Genomic DNA, 17,849 nt, shown 5'->3' on the forward strand with positions numbered 1-17,849 from the left:
GCATAAATGTAAAACTACATAGAACATAAATTACCACATTCTCCCCACCTATGAAATTCAAGCAGCATAATCATCAAAATACTTAGGAGCCCGCCGGGTCCTTTCGGACCTCCGGAGTGGTACAGGTGTAGTGCCTTGACCAGATGCAGCAGGAAGCTCTTGAACAGCACTTTCCCCGGATGTAACGTCATGAGTGACTTCTTGAAGAGCAGGTTCCGAGCTTGCTCTAGCATCTGGTCGGCGCACCTCAGACTCTGATATACCTAGAGACTCTAGAGATTGCGGCAGTGAAGGTCTGGTGGCCTCCACGCTGCTACTATCATCACCACTTAAAGGTGCTAGATGCCTCAAAGACACAGTGGACTCTCTACCATCAGGAAACTTGACATGAGCATATTCAGGATTAGCTTCTACTATTTCTACTTCATCTACTAGAGGGTCATTCTTGCTGTGCCGTATTTGCCGTCTTAATAGAGCGGGACCTTTGGTGATGAGCCAGGTAGGCAACGTACGACCTGACGTGGACTTCCGAGGATGCTTTAGGAAACGCTCGTGTAGTGTACAATTAGTTGACATACATAGCAGGGAACGGATAGAGTGAAGTGCATCTGGGATAACATCTTCCCATTTCGAGACATCAAGATTCCTTGTTCTGAGAGCTAACCGAATGGTTTTCCATATGATTCCATTGTACCTCTCCACCTGGCCATTGCCCCTTGGGTTGTAGGGCGTAGTGCGACTGGTAGCCACTCCTTTCTCTAGTAAGAATTTCTTCAGTTCTTCTGACATGAAAGAGGCTCCCCTGTCTGAGTGTATGTATGCTGGCATTCCGAATAGTGCAAACAGTTGTACCAAACACCCGATGATAGCACCAGCAGTCATGTCTGAACAAGGGAACGCAAAAGGGAACCGTGAGAATTCGTCAATGACTGTGAGCAAGTATCTGTTTTTCGACTGTGACGGAAGGGGCCCCTTAAAATCCAAGTTCAATCTCTCGTATGGCTGAGTAGCTTTCACCAAATGGCCATCATCAGGCTTATAGAACTGAGGTTTGACAGTAGAGCAGATTGGACAAGAAGCAGTAACCTTCTTTACATCCTCAACAGAATAAGCCAGGTTCCGAACTCGGATGAAATGCACCATCCTTGACACTCCAGGATGACAGAGACTTTCATGCAGTTGTTTGAGTTTGTCTGTAGCTACAGCACCACAGACACGCGAGAGAGCATCTGCAGGAATATTTTCCGTACCTGGACGATACACTATATCGTAATGGTAGCATGACAGTTCAATGCGCCACCTGGCTATCTTGTCGTTCTTGATTTTGCTTGAAGATCTTGTGTCGAACATGAATGTTACACTTCGCTGGTCAGTAATCAGCTTAAAGTGATGACCAATTAGGTAATGCTTCCACTTTCTGAGGGCCTCAACTATGGCATAAGCTTCTTTCTCTACTGAAGAATGCCTTTGTTCACTGTCAGAGAGAGTGCGAGAGAAGAACGCTACAGGACGTCCATTCTGAGTGAGAGTAGCGGCAATGGCATGGTCTGAGGCATCTGTTTCGACTGTGAAAGGGGATGTAGGATCAATGGCTTGCACCACGGACTTCACAATTTCATTCTTCAATTTCTCAAAAGTCAGAGAAGCTTCAAAAGACAACGGGAATCTCGTGGAGTGTGAAAGAGGCCGGACCTTCTCAGAGAAGTTGGGTATCCATCGTGAGTAATGAGCAAGCAACCCCAACATTCTCCGAAGAGAGGCAGTATCCTTGGGAAGGGGTAGACTCAAGAGAGGCTGCAGTCGTTCTGGATCAGGTCTGATCTCTCCGTCCTTTATAGAGTATCCCAGAAGGTTTATAGACTGTGTCCTGAAATCACACTTGTCATGATTAAATGTGAGGTTGTAATCCCTCGCCACTTTCAAGAAATGATTTAGGTTTTTGTCATGCTCCTCTTCCGTCTCTCCACATACAGTCACATTGTCCACATAAGCAAATGCCCCTCCCACCTTTTCTTTTGCAAGGATCTGATCCACAACTCGTTGGAAAGCGGCCACTCCGTTCTTCACACCAAATGGGATTCGATTGAACTCGTACAGCTTTCCACTCGCCTCAAAAGCAGTGTACAACTTTTCGTCTTCTCTTATTGGCACTTGGTGGTAGGCGCTCTTCAGGTCCAGGGTGCTAAACAGTTTATATCTTGAGACATTATTCACTGTTTCATCGATCCGAGGCAAAGGGTAAGCATCCAGCTCAGTAAACCTGTTTATAGTTTGTGAATAATCAATCACCATTCTCTTCCTGCGATTGTGCCCTGCAGTGATTAGCACCTGGGCCCTCCATGGAGACTGGCTGGGTCTTATTATTCCTTCTTGTAGCATTCTACCAATTTCAGTTTTGACAAATTCCTTATCAGCCTGAGAGTAATGTCTCGACCTTGCAGCAATGGGTCTGCAGTCTGCTGTCAGATTGCTGAAGAGTGCGGGCGCAACCAACTTCACTGCTGCCAGCCCACATATCTTGAGTGGTGGGCGTGCTCCTCCAAAAGCCATTTCTAGAGCAGAATGATTCTTCAAGAATTCATGCCCCAAAATTACATCACTACACAGGGCTGGCAGTACTTTGAGTTTTACACTAGGATAAATTTGTCCTTGCAGCTCCACATCAACACAACAAAGACCTAAGACTTTGGACGAGAGAGACGCATCAGCCATGGAGACGTGCCCGTCGTCAGGAAGTATGATTAGGTTGTTTTCTTTAGCAATCTTCTGACTCACAAAATTTTCCGAGCTTCCTGTATCAATAAGTGCATTAACAGGGAGACCATTAACTTTCAAACAACTCAAAGATTTACTAAGACTACTAGGCACAGCCCCAGACACAGTAGCCAGTGTTGCTGCCGAATATTTAGTTTTACCAGCAGAGGTATCCCCTACCGGTTTCCCTGACCTACACACTTTTGCATAATGTCCTTGTTTCTTACACTTTAGACATAAAGCTTCCCTAGCAGGACATTTGAACCGAGGGTGCCGTTTCAATCCACAGAAAAAACACTGATTGGCGCCAATAGTGGCGGCAAGATGAGCAGTTTCATCACTACTTTCTAAAAACTCTGAATCACCTGACTGACTTTGTGGCTGAGGTACAGCAGCAGTAATTGGCTCAACAGTAGTATAAGAAGCAGAATGTTTCTGAGCCATCTCTAAAGTGCGTGCCTGTTCATAAGCAGTTTGCAAGTTAAGAGTTATATTTTCGAGTAGTCTTTGACGAATGGCACCAGAAGAAAGTCCATTAATGAATGCATCTCTAACATAGTTATCACACGCCTGCTCTGCCGACACTGCTTTGAACTGATAGTCTTTTGCTAGGAGCTTCAGAGCTTGGAGAAACTGGTCTAGAGACTCACCTGACCCCTGCCTACGTGTGGCCAGGACATGCCTAGCAAATACCTCATTTCTAGGTTTTACATAGTGATGTCAGTGCTTTCTCAGCCTTAACATAAGTGTCATAGTCTGCTATGTAGTCGTACACTCGAGGAGCAACGTAGTTGGTGAGTAGGATTAGTTTGTCTGCACTGGGAGATGTCTTCTGTACTGCTTGGTAGAAGTTGTTGAATGTCCTCAGCTAGTGCGTCCACTCCTTAGCAGCGGTGGCAGAATCCGGGTCAGCCTCGAAGCGTTCTGGACGTAGGAACCGTTCCATGGCCTCTCAAATTTTTTATTTTGTGTGCAATAAATTGTTGTGAAAATAAAAAACCTGTCATAGGTTATAGGTTTTATTGCACACAAAAACTGGAGTCACCTCCTGAAACAATAGAAACAGCCACTATTACAACACGTACTACTTTACATGCACAATAACAAACAAATACATCAAAGTAAGGGCCAGACAACACAGGGACATCCACAAGCAATAATATGCACGAAGACACACAAATAGCAACATAATAAGCTGGTAAATGCAAGCAGAGAAACACAACGTACATGAGAGCATAAATGTAAAACTACATTGAACATAAATTACCACAAAATCTATAGCAAAATATGCATAATAATTATAAAACCAATATGCATTTTATAGCAAACGCCTTGGTTAATATAAAAAAAAAACAGTCAAATATTCATTCTTGCGACCCTTGTTGTCACCCAAGAAGAATAATTTGATTAAAATTTATTTTTCTTTTAAATTCTAAAAAGTATGGGTAAGTGTAATCGCAAATTTCTTTTCGTGTGAATTATATTTTACCACATGTAAATAGTTATTTTAACTACCTGTCATCTCCTGACTATAGATTAAGACCAAATTTGTAATTATATTTTTATTCTACTTGAAGTTATTGACAGAAATACTCTCAAAGGTCGTCGTGGGCAAAAGGGATTGAAAATTTAGGACCGACATTGTTATAAAACATGTTATTTTATAAAAAGCTGCCACTCTTACAATGCTATCATACATTTTCTTATTATCTACAGATGTAGGCCTATACCTCTCTCTCTCTCTCTCTCTCTCTCTCTCTCTCTCTCTCTCTCTCTCTCTCTCTCTCTCTCAAAAAAAAAAAAAAAAAAAAAAAAAGAAGCAGACATTTTGCATGATTAACATAATCGGGTTACGTGTTTTTAACCACTGCTTACATTTCTTATTTTGAATGAATCCGAACTGCCAAGTGTAAGATTTATTACTCCTGTTATAAGCTCTACCTAATCAGAATGTGAAACTGAAGTGAAAAAAAAAGTTCAATATTGCGTGAGTTCCATGTAAAAGCTGTTATCATGACTCATCTCATTACCAGACAGTTTGCTTTAAATTCAGTTTTCATGTCATATGGTAAAGCGGTCATGTTATTCCAGTGGAATTTCGGCTTTAATTTCTTTTTCGTTATGAAAGCCCTGTTAATTCAGACGATCGGACATCCAAACGCTGCCCTTTAAACAGTGTTGCCATGATCTTTTGATCCTCAAGTCAGCATCTTATTTAATGAGCAAGTGACTTGAGTCTTCCGCAGCTTTTCATGCCCTTATTTCTAGCGATCTATACGCAATAGCCTCTCGTTTACTAAACGATTTTTATTATAAAAAATATAACAGAAAAATAAAGATGTGTATAGAAACTAGAAAACTCATACAAATGTGTCATGACCAGTATTTATTGCTCAAATGCAGATACTCAAATGCCGATCTCTACCTGTCTTTAGGTTACATACGAATGTAATTAGCTCTTGTTTCGTGCAAGCACCCCATTAATATGAAGACTAAGAATTCCAAGAAATTATGAGTAAAATTATACAAATAAGGTAAGGGAAAGAAAATTGGAGTAGGTATTTAGAGCAGTCAAAAGAATATTAGACTAAAACAAGCTATTTTGTTAATCTATGTGGAATGGCTACAATGTAAATCAGTGACTCGGTCAACAGTTTAGTCATAGTGCCGTTACGTCCCGCCGGTTTCTTTTCCGTGTACTACTTTTTTATCGTTTCCTGGGAATTTTGTTTTGTGCCGTGTCGGAAATTTCGTGAAAATGAGGTTAACACATTAATTTACCTACTAAAAGAAGAGGTGTGCATCCAAGCTTCCAAAGGTTAGAGCAAGCCTTAACAAAGGACCACATCCTGCATCAGGAAATAAGGTAGGCCTAGAGGATTCGTGTGTAAAAAATAAACGAAAGCTTGCATGCGTTAGTCACGAATCATGCAATAGGCTTAGAAATCATTCGGTAAATATCAACACTAATGTCAGATGCATATCTGCCGATTCATATGTTCATATTTAGTCGCTAGCAGAATCAGTGTATGTTCAAATTTCGACGCAAACGAACAGTTTTCCAATAGCATCTTTTTATGTTTCCATTTACCCTTAATATTAAACCTGGTCGTCATTTACAATTCCAGTCGTATTTTTATACCTGCAAACATACATTTCACCTGGCAAACAATGAGGAATGTGTCAACACCCTAGCCTTAGGTTCCAGGTAGCCTACCCTAATTATTTACACTAACACCGCCTGGATTCACGACGACATAATTGTATATTCAAAACCTGTTAACACATTTTTTTTAAGTAAAACTTTTGTGTAATTAGTCACAAACGAACAGTTTCCCCTAGAAATGATTAATTCTAATTTCCTATTTTCCCCTAGCACTAGAATCTGCCACGACTTAAAATCTTTGTCCAAAATGACCAATCGGTACTATTGCTTTGCGATTTTTATGGCAGTCCCACCGTCATTTGGGAAGTGATGTTAAGTCTTTCCAGACCTATTTCATTCCCGAAAAATCGTATAGAGTCCTTTCAATGACGTCACTGGGAATCGCCGGCGGCCATGCTGGAGGGCATACAAAGCGAAAACATGGCAGCTGCTACAGCGAATATGGACATTGAGAGCGACTTTGTCAAACAATTGTCGGGTGATGATAAGCGTTTTTACAAGCAGAAACTCGATCTAATTGATGGCCTAGATCCATACCAGATGCAGAATTCATTCAGTCAAAATATTGAGGATTTTCCCAGTATTTGATATGGTGAACTACTTGGTACTGTCGGCCAACCCAGAACATGAGTGGGCATACATTTCCATTGAATAATCTGCTTCCAGAATTCGTTGTTTTTCCCTTTAATGCTTTTAAGTCCAAAATTAGATAAACACTGGGCCAATGAAGAGAGTGTTTATAATTATAAAGCTAATATTGATCATTTAGCCTAACCTTGTGTATTATAATTTTTGATTGTCAAAATGTATGTAAAAGTTTTGCATTATAATGTCAAATCTTTATCAGTTCATGCCTAAACATTGTGTTTGTGTTTGGTTACAAATGCTATAATTTCTTTTTTGGGCTCAAGCCATGGCGTCCTGATGGAAGGTTCCTGTTTGGTAGCTTCCTTGGGTATAAGACTACTAAGATATTCCCAGAGAATTTAACCACAGGTTATCACAGAATTCTAACTTCTGGAGCGAGTATCTCAAAGGTTTCCCTTTAAGACATCGTAATACAACAGGGGACACGCATGTCTGAACGTGCCACATAGCTATCTCCACCCCGAACAGAGTTAATGCTTCGGTGTGTAAGGACTGAGAATAGCTGGGAGCCGTTCCACAGCTAATCTCACTCGTGGCTACTACTGATACTCGAGACGTAAACAAACGGACGCCATTGCTCTAATGACGTCACGCGCGTCTTTATCCTTTGTTTAGTAGCTGCCCTACTTAGACGGATTTTCCCTTGTGTTAACTTTATCGCTTTGCATCTTCGCTATGTCGTTACCTTCAGCCTCGCCTTCTTCTGGAAAGTTGAGTACAAGGTTCCAGTATTGTTTAATTAAGCTCTGGCCGTAAAGTAAATATTATTTTGCGAAATAATTGATGTTTTGTGGCAGAGCTGTGCCTCTACCGGACCCGCCATTTTATGGCGTCGTTGTTGTTTTGCATGTCTTATTTAGTTAGCCACAACAACGCTTCCGGCATTATATACTAATCGAATACATTAGTTTATTTTGTCTTCATAGCTAGGAACTTTTATATCGTGTTTAGACGCTTTTTATCGGTCATCGATTGACCTCTTACCAGTCGGCTACTATAGCCCCCAGGCCAGGAGCCTACATACAAGTGTTCATGCATGATTTATTAGTGATCCTAGACTAAGTTATGAAGATAGTGGCATTATTATTTTACAATACTTTTGACTAGTGATGCAAATGTTTTCGCCTTCAGGGACCATATAGGGGATAGGCTAGTCAGTGATTCTTTCTAGCCTAACCTAACCTTAGGACCCCTATATGCTTCCTTCATCCCCTGCCTTGGCACTCCCTCTATTTAGCCTTGATCCCTTTTCTGAGTAAAGGGATTAATTGTCTAATAGAGTATATATATCGCCTCTCAGTCCTCCCTAAAGGAATGAACCCCCTTTAGGATTGCGTCTGAGAGTGAGGTTAGGCTAGCCTACCTCTATGGCTAGGATAGTCTATGACTTTCCTGCGATAGCGATATGTCTTCTTCCTTGCCTAGTTCAGGACTTTTAGCCCTGCTCTAGGTCGGGTTAGGAAGGTTTCTCTGTTCCATGCTGAAACTGTACTCTTGCACCGTTTTAGCCGATCAGCCTGATCTTAGGTTAGGGAGTGTCCTCCCTTCCCTTAGTGGCCGCTCTGGTACAGAAACCCTTCCTGGGAAGACCTCTCTCTTCTCCCTCCCCTCCTATCTCTTGTATAGCCTAGCCTATGCTTAGGTTAGTTTATACTCATCTGTCCCCTGTCCTACAAATCCTCCTTAGGGTGGATGAGTAGGGCTACCCGAGCTTCCCTGTGCAGTCCGCTCTGGTACATATACCTTCATAGTGTCCTATAAGGTTAGTTACTAGTGTAGTTCTGCATAGGGGAGTCTCCCCCCCCTCTTGGGTGTTCCCTAGCCCTCCCTTGGGCTACCTGCTCCCGGTCCCTAGTGACCCCTGCTTATGGATGTTAGAGCCTGTCTCTATCATGGGTACACCCTCTCAGGGAGGGGGATGGATGTCTGGAACCCTGACGGTACTTCCTGCATCCTTTCCCCCCTCCCCCTGTCTCTCTATCTATCCGGGTGCCGGTCTCTTGCCGCCTCTACTGTCGGCAATACCTGCCTCCCTCTTGGTGACTTCCCTACCCTTGCCGCCAGCCCCCCGTGTACCGAGGGACTGCCGGCTGCCGCCGGCTACTACCGGCGGCTCTCCTACTCCTATCTAATCGTCCGCTTGCCGGTCGATCTCCGGAGTGCCGGCATATACTGCCGGCAACCCGATACTACCTGTACCATCCTTATCCCAGTCACCAACCTGGCATCCTCCGGCTGCCGGAGCCGCCGCTCCCTGCCGGCGTGCCGCCGTTGTGCCGGCGGCCGCCATCCTGGTATCTAACTGACTTTTGAAAATTATCTGTTCTAATGCCAGAATCTATGCTGGAGCGAGCTCCGGCATGCCGGCGGCTTGCCGGATGCCCCGGAGGCGTCAAGAATACTTGCACCCCCTCACTGTAGCTATCATAAGACTAAGATAGCCCTACATAGCAAATAGATAAGCTGCTTTGCTTTTAAGATCAGTACCTAGTACTGCTCTATTAGTGATCATGCTGTCTCTTTGCATTCTTCTAATTCCAGCATGCTATGTGCATCTTAGCACGGCTGGTTGCCAGAAGCAGTTACCTTTAATGAGGCCTTCTGGCTCTTAACTGGGAACCGAATGAATTCGATCCCAACCTTGTCCTTGGCTTTCCATGGAGTTCCAATATAATGGGAATCCTAGGAAACTATATCCAATGATCTCGGTCATTTGGATTATCCCAGGACCAAGCTTATGGTAACCAGCCGGGCGAGATGCATGGAGCGTGTTCTCCTTTACTGTTTTCATTCTCTATGCATCACACCTTCTTTAAGTTAAAATTAATGATTAATATTAACTTAGTTTAAGAGCCATTCCTATGACTCCCCCATACTCATTTTCTCTTTCTTCCACAGGAGGAGCAGATGAAGTGTGACTTCGCCTTCTGCGCTGTGAAACGCCCGCAGTTTTACGGGCATACGGCTTGCAGGACTCACGCCCCTTGTGCAGACAAGAAAGGGGATTTGAAGTTCTGGAATCCACTGGATTGTACGGTCTGCCAGGCCCACCTAGTTGAGGCCTTCCATAACCCTCCCTCAGCGGAGGTTAGAGACATTGCTCGTGAAAAGCTGCGCAAGTGGGTGCGTGGCTTTCAGAAAAATGCTACTGGACCGTACCTGGCCACCGAAGAACTGAGGTCCCTGTTGTTCCCTAAGGCCTCCCCTGACTCAGTGGTTCCAAAAGAAGCAATCCCCACTGTCCAAATTACGGTGGAACCTGATGTGGTCATGGCTCAGTCCATGCACGAGTGTCGTTTAGATTCCGAGGATGATGAACAGATCTCAGACGTCTCGGAAGACACGGAGAAGACGCTTATGGCTCAAGGAGCCGAAGAGGACGAAGACAAGGTGGAATACACCGAGTCGGAGCTTGGAGCTGCTCCCTCGTCCATCCCTCCGCCTACTCCTACACCGACGGAAATGTCCATTCCGTCTACCTCCTCGACCCCGGATCCTTCCTCTTCTACCCAAGAACTGATCCGGCTGATTAGAGCTGTCATGGACGACAGACTGAAGGAGAACCAGGAGTCCATCAGGTCAATGATTGGATCCAGAGAACCGAAGAAGATTTCGGTCAAGGATCTCCCAGCTTGCTCTCATGCCAACCCGTGGAGGTATGCAGAGCATATGGTTATTGCGACCGGCAGGATCTTTGTTAGTGACAAGATCGGCACGGTCCCGTTGGAAGATGTGGAGTTCTTCCCAAGCTTCGAGGCCTACCCGGACTGTTACGTCCGGCTTCGTTCCGAACCTGCCTCGAAGGAGGAGACCGAACCTAAAGAAGAGATAGTGTTCGATCTCGCAAAGGCCCAGGCTATGCTAGCCTCCGCATTTAAGAGCAGGGGCTTTACCTGCTCTAAGCTTCCTGCCTTGAGCAAGAAGCATCCTACATATGTCGCACCTGACACTGCGGTTCTTCCTTTCTTGGAAAAGGCCTTAGCTGCATGCCTTAAAGCGGCGGAAGAAGGAAAACCCTGCCCTGCACTGGAGGAGTGCAGACCCTTCTCCATCGTGACACCCCCTGACACTAGACAATGGAAAGATGTTCAACATACTTTCGTCGTGGGTAGGCTCGATCCTGACGTCGCCGGACGTCAGTTTAATGAAGACCTCCCTAAGCTCAATGATCACCTCCTTCGCCGGGAACAAGACACGAAGGAGAGGCTTGCGGCATCTCTTTCTCATCAAGTCCAACTTGAAGTTATGGCCTGTGACACAAGAGTACCTGATCACTACATGGTACTAGCCAAATCCCACTTACTTACAGTAATGAAGGACTTGTACCATTTCATAAAGGCTCGTAGAGCCTGTCGTGAATTCGTGTTTGTCGGTGCCACCGTGAAACACGAACCCCGGAGGCTGATTTCCTCCAACATCTGGGGAAAGCACCTGTTTCCTTCTGACCTTGTCAAGGAAATAACTGACAGAGCCGCCACGGAGAATAGGAACCTTCTCCACAAGTGGGGCATGTCCAGAAAAAGGAAACCCTCTCAGGACGATGGACCTCAGCCTAAGAGGAAACCTCAGAAGCCAAAACCCCAGCAACGTCAACAACGACGTCAGTTTCCGGGACCCGCTACCTCCCAAGTGGTTGCCCAACCACAGCAGACCTTTCAATTGGTCCCCCAACCGGTGTTGTCACAGTCACCGGTCTTCACCCCTGCCTTTGAGCAGCCATCCACTACCTTTCATGCCAGAGGTAGAGGCTCGTCCAGGGGTGCAAGCAGAGACGCCTCTCGTCGTCCCTCCAGAGGTAGAGGAGGAAAGGGAGCTAGCGGCCGAGGCAACAAGTCCTCGGGACACCAGAAGCAATGAAGTGCTTCCGGTGGGAGGAAGACTCCGCCAATTCCAGGATCGTTGGACCTTCGATCCCTGGGCACACAGCATCATCAAGAACGGTCTAGGCTGGAGTTGGGTGCAACCACCCCCAATCTTCCAGCGGTTCTTTCAACAATCGACCCCCATTCTGGAAGAATATGTTCTAGACCTCTTGAACAAGAAGGTGATAAGGAAGGTAAAGTCCACCAGGTTCCAAGGGAGACTGTTTTGCGTTCCCAAGAAGGACTCAGACAAGCTCAGAGTCATTCTGGACTTATCCCCCCTCAACAAGTTCATAGAGAACAACAAATTCAAGATGCTGACGCTTCAACAAATAAGGACCCTTCTGCCTCAAGGTTCCTACACGGTCTCTATAGACCTGGCGGATGCCTATTGGCACATTCCAATGAACCATCATGCTTCCTCCTACCTAGGATTTCGACTCCAAAGGAAAAGCTACGCCTTCCGGGCCATGCCATTCGGCCTCAATGTGGCCCCTCGGATCTTCACAAAGCTGGCGGATGCCATAGTACAACAGCTCCGCCTAAGAAACGTCCAGGTGATGGCCTACCTCGACGACTGGCTAGTCTGGGCTCCATCGCCCGAAGAGTGTGCAAAGTCTTGCGACGAAGTTACCCAGTACCTAGAACACCTGGGATTCAAGATCAACGAGAAGAAATCTCGCCTCTCTCCAGCTCAGAAGTTTCAGTGGCTGGGAATCCACTGGAATCTTCAGTCACACCGCCTTTCCATCCCCCAGAAGAAAAGGAAGGAAATAGCAGGGTCTGTCAAGCGACTACTGAAATCCAAACGCATTTCAAGACGACAGCAGGAACGAGTTCTAGGCTCTCTACAATTCGCCTCAGTGACAAACCCAGTGCTTCGCGCACAGCTAAAGGATGCCGCGGGAGTCTGGAGACGATCGGCATCCATCGCTCGAAGAGACCTCAAGAGACGGCTTCCAAACAGACTTCGACGCCTCCTAAAGCCGTGGTCGGAAGCAAAGGCCCTGAAAAGGTCCATTCCTCTCCAACACCCTCCTCCATCACTCAACATCCACACGGATGCCTCACTGGAGGGCTGGGGAGGTCACTCCCACCTGAAACAAGCTCAAGGGACCTGGTCTCCACTATTCAAGACGTTCCACATAAACATCTTGGAGGCCATGGCGGTCCTTCTTACTCTGAAGAAGTTATCCCCGCCGCCCTCGATCCACATCCGTCTAACCCTAGACAACTCGGTGGTAGTTCGTTGTCTCAATCGCCAAGGCTCAAGATCGCCCCAGATAAATCAGGTGCTTCTCCCAATCTTCCGTCTGGCGGAGAAGAAGAAGTGGCACCTGTCTGCAGTTCACCTACAAGGATTCCGCAACGTGACAGCGGATGCTCTATCTCGGACAAACCCGATAGAGTCGGAATGGTCTCTAGACGCAAGATCATTCTCCTTCATCTCTCATCAAGTCCCAGAACTTCAGATAGATCTCTTTGCAACGAGCGACAACAATCAACTTCCTCTGTACGTAGCCCCGTACGAGGACCCCAAAGCAGAAGCGGTGGACGCCATGTCACTGGACTGGAACAGATGGTCCAAGATATACCTGTTCCCTCCCACCAACCTTCTGTTGAAAGTCCTCTCCAAACTGAGAACCTTCAAAGGGACAGCGGCCCTAGTGGCTCCCAAGTGGCCCCGGAGCAACTGGTACCCCCTGGTCCTGGAGCTGCAGCCCAAGCTGATCCCTCTCCCGGGCCCAGTTCTCTCTCAACAAGTACAGAAGTCGACTGTCTTCGCTTCATCATCGAAAATCAAGGACCTTTATCTCATGATTTTCTCTCCCTTGCCGCAAAGAAGAGGTTTGGGATCTCGAAGAAAAGTCTAGACTTCCTAGAGGAATACAAGACCGAATCCACGAGACGGCAATATGAATCATCCTGGAGGAAATGGGTCTCCTTTGTTAAAGCAAAAAATCCTAAAGAAATCACCATTGATTTCTGTATGTCCTTCTTCATTCACCTTCATGGACAAGGATTAGCAGCCAATACGATTTCAACCTGCAAATCGGCTTTGACTAGACCAATTCTATATGCTTTCCAAATTGATCTGTCCAACGACATCTTTAACAAACTGCCGAAAGCATGTGCTCGCCTACGCCCAGCACCCCCTCCGAAACCGATCTCCTGGTCACTAGACAAGGTGCTCCATTTCGCCTCCAACTTGGACAATGATTCATGCCCCCTCAAGGATCTGACTCAGAAAGTTATATTTTTATTTGCTCTCGCCTCGGGAGCTCGAGTCAGCGAAATAGTGGCATTATCAAGAGAAGAGGGACACATCCTGTTTGCTGATTCAGGAGAAGTGACCCTCTCCCCTGATCCGACGTTTCTCGCCAAAAATGAATTACCCACCAAAAGATGGGGCCCTTGGAGAATATGCCCCCTGAAGGAGGATGTCTCTCTATGTCCAGTAGAGAGTCTCAAGGTCTATCTTCGCAGAACTTCGAACTTTGGTGGAGGCCAACTCTTCAAAGGAGAAACATCGGGCAGCGACCTGTCACTGAAACAATTAAGAGCGAAAATCACCTACTTCATTCGCAGAGCGGATCCGAACAGTACACCCGCTGGTCATGATCCTAGAAAAGTGGCATCTTCTCTGAACTTCTTTCAGAGCATGGACTTTGAGAGCCTTAAAAACTTTACGGGCTGGAAGTCCTCGCGAGTTTTCTTTAAACATTATGCGAAACAAGTGCACGAAATCAAACATTTTGTGGTAGCCGCAGGTAGTGTTATGAAACCTGCACCTAACTCTGCGTAGAACAGTGAGTTACTTGGGACTCTAACTCTTCGGGTGCCTATGTTGACCCTCGAGTGATTCATAGTGATGTCTAAAAACACTTAGTGCTTTTATAACTGTTCTTATCCCAGGTGAAATGTCATAGTGTCACACAAGTGCCGCATGCCTTGAGCATGATGTGTTGTTTAAAGACTTGCGTTCCTCGAGAACGAGTACCTACTAATCCTGAAATTCCTTTTCAGATTCAAGAGCAAGCCTTTATTTCTATGTACATTATTATTACTGTAAATGAACTTTACTTTTGCTGTAAATTATTTAATTTCTGCATTGTGAAATAAAATTTCTATTTTATTACTTATGCGTCTCTTTCAGCTCCTACTTACTATGAAATACATACTGTCATAGTTTTATTTATTCCTCCTTTCTTATGGTCATGAAGAATTTAAGATGTCTAATCCTAAATTATATTCACCTTGTCTCAGTAAGGTTCCTACACGAATACTTACTTCTGATAATCAGGAGATGAACTCTATACACAGTGCCCAACCACCACTGGCCTACTTCAGAATGTTCCTATACAAATATCAAACATTCTGCTTCATCTCTAAGTTCTTAAAAGTTCTTCTGTCAAGATGAATAGCCCTTCAATACCACTTTGACGTCGGCATAGCCCATGGGAACTTCCTACCAATGGGGGGCAGGATACTTCGTTCCTATGGTTCTTACCTAAGATTACTTTGCTGTTTTGTCAATGCCTAGGCACTTAACTCTGGGGGAAAATCTACCACGATACATTGATTCTCTGGTACTCTTCCATCAGGACGCCATGGCTTGAGCCCAAAAAACGGATTTTGAGCGAAGCGAAAAATCTATTTTTGGGTGAGATAGCCATGGCGTCCTGATGGACCCTCCCTACTACTTCGTTCAGTTTGTTCCCACCCTACACAATTGTATCATGGTGATGGGCAGCAACTGGCGCCAGGATAAAGACGCGCGTGACGTCATTAGAGCAATGGCGTCCGTTTGTTTACGTCTCGAGTATCAGTAGTAGCCACGAGTGAGATTAGCTGTGGAACGGCTCCCAGCTATTCTCAGTCCTTACACACCGAAGCATTAACTCTGTTCGGGGTGGAGATAGCTATGTGGCACGTTCAGACATGCGTGTCCCCTGTTGTATTACGATGTCTTAAAGGGAAACCTTTGAGATACTCGCTCCAGAAGTTAGAATTCTGTGATAACCTGTGGTTAAATTCTCTGGGAATATCTTAGTAGTCTTATACCCAAGGAAGCTACCAAACAGGAACCTTCCATCAGGACGCCATGGCTATCTCACCCAAAAATAGATTTTTCGCTTCGCTCAAAATCCGTTATATACACATAAACATATGATGGACAAACTCTATTGTAATGCTCTTGGATGCTCATTTTGCCTCCTTGCAATTAAATGCGCAAGTTTAATTATTTTTTCAATGTTTCATATATAAGCTGAAGACCCCTTCGGGTTAAACCAGCTTTCAGATATTATTGTTATTTATAATCAATGTTTATTCATCACATAGGCCTGTATGTCTGCACAATTTAATACACAAATTAAAATAAATATAAATATACACTTAATTATATATAGGCATGAGCACCTTGACGAAATAGAGACCTAGGTAAGTAGCCTTTGTTAATATAGCCAATATGGGCGCTTTTAATTTTTGTTTTGAAAATCTGAGATGCCCCTTTGATGTTTAAAAATTGAGATGCCCCCTCCCTCCCACACACTACACACTGAACTGGCGATGATACTTGTCAAGTCACCTATGCGATCGGATATAGCATGTTTACACAGGAATAATGATACTTTTAGGGCCTAGCCTAGACTGACCTGATATGAAATGATCAGAACAAATACGTGCATAGGGTAGTGAGGATTCACGTAGATCAGCCCGTGATATTCTGGTCAACCACAAGTCACGTCTGCACTTGGATAATTCCTCTGTATCTTTGTCCTGATTCTGAATAACTGCCGGTATGCGGTAGAAACTCTTGTCATCTCTTTGTCCTCAATTCCCACAGCCAGCAATAGCGCAAAAACTGGGCATTGTGTGAATGTGAATGTGATGAGATGGCTAAATATTCAACAGTTCAACCATAGCTACTCACTGAACGCGTCTTTGTTTGCCCTCCAAGATGGCGGACCGGAAGTTTGATGACGTGTATTGAAAGGACTCTATTGCACGAGGGAGAGAAACAGGAATACGACATAACTTAAGGTTACCTTATATCCTAAATGATAATGCGGTGTCCTTGTTTATAGGAGGTTGGTTCTGCTCCTCATGGGATGGTATTTCCTTACTTTATTTCATTTTCTGACCCTTCATTTTCGAGGTGCTGGCTTTGGGCTTCCAGGCATCAAAAGGTCTTTAATGTTCACAGGTGCTTGCTGGCTCATATACATAGTTTAGAGGCATGGTATAGGAAAGAGTGCAGCAAAATATTGGCATGAGGTTGGTGATTTATGATAGTTTTATACCTAACAAGGTAGTGATGTAAACACTTTGGTAAATTTATAGAAAAAAATGGGACAGCCCTTCTAAGAGAGGAAAAAAACAAAAAAAAAAACTTTAACTATGGCTACTTTCCTCTTGGTAAGGGTACAGGAGACTTTAGCTATGTTAAGCAGCTCTTCTTGGAAGATACTCCAAAATGAAACCATTGTTCTCTAGTCTTGGGTAGTGCCATGGGTCTTCCTTTGTCTTGGATTAGAGTCCTCTTGCTTAAGGGCACACTATTCTATCTAATTTCTCTTCATTTTGTTTTGTTAACATTTATATGGGAAATTTTTATTTTAATGTTACTGTTATTAAAATATTTTATTTTTGCTTGTTTCCTTTCCTCCTGGGCTATTTTCCTTGTTGGGGCCCCTGGGCTTATAGCATCCTACTTTTCCAACTAAGGTTGTAGCCTAGAAAGTAATGATGATAAAATTATGTGCTTTCAACGAATTTAACATTTATTCCCACTGCAAATAAGCCGTTCTACTGCATGGACCTCCACTTCCTAAATGACACAAGTGGGAACCTGGGATTTTGGATGTGCAAAATCAGGACAAAACGTGATTATCTAACACAGATTTGTAAAAGGTTAGCCCTACAGAACCTAACAAACCCACCTAACCTAATCTAGTAGATCTCAGGTCAAAACACTTAGCTTGGGGCCAAGTTCCCAGAACCCCTTTTCCCAGGTCACAAAATGTGATTATTTAACACTTTTGAGATTTGTAAAATGGTAGCCCTATAGAATTTAAAGGCTAGAAAAGGCTAAAAATTACTTGGAAGAGGTCAAGAATGACATTAAGGTAGAAGTAGATAAAAAGGATCTACTTAAACCGAAGATCAAGGTCTGCAATATTGATGAAAATGAAGGTGATATAATTGCCAGTATAATGGAGAAGAATGAATGGTTGAATGATATATGTGAAAATGAAGAGGACTTTAAATTGATCAGGAAGTTTAAATCAAGACAAAGCGGTAAATCACACGTCATTATAAAGTGTAGTCCAACTATCAGGAAAGTTTTCCATAAAAGGGACGATAGAGTATATACCACGCTTGAAGGATGCTGAAAAATTTATGATTCCTACAAT

The sequence above is a fragment of the Palaemon carinicauda genome, chromosome 35 (assembly GCF_036898095.1).
Source record: "Palaemon carinicauda isolate YSFRI2023 chromosome 35, ASM3689809v2, whole genome shotgun sequence".
In the NCBI taxonomy this organism is placed as follows: domain Eukaryota; kingdom Metazoa; phylum Arthropoda; class Malacostraca; order Decapoda; family Palaemonidae; genus Palaemon; species Palaemon carinicauda.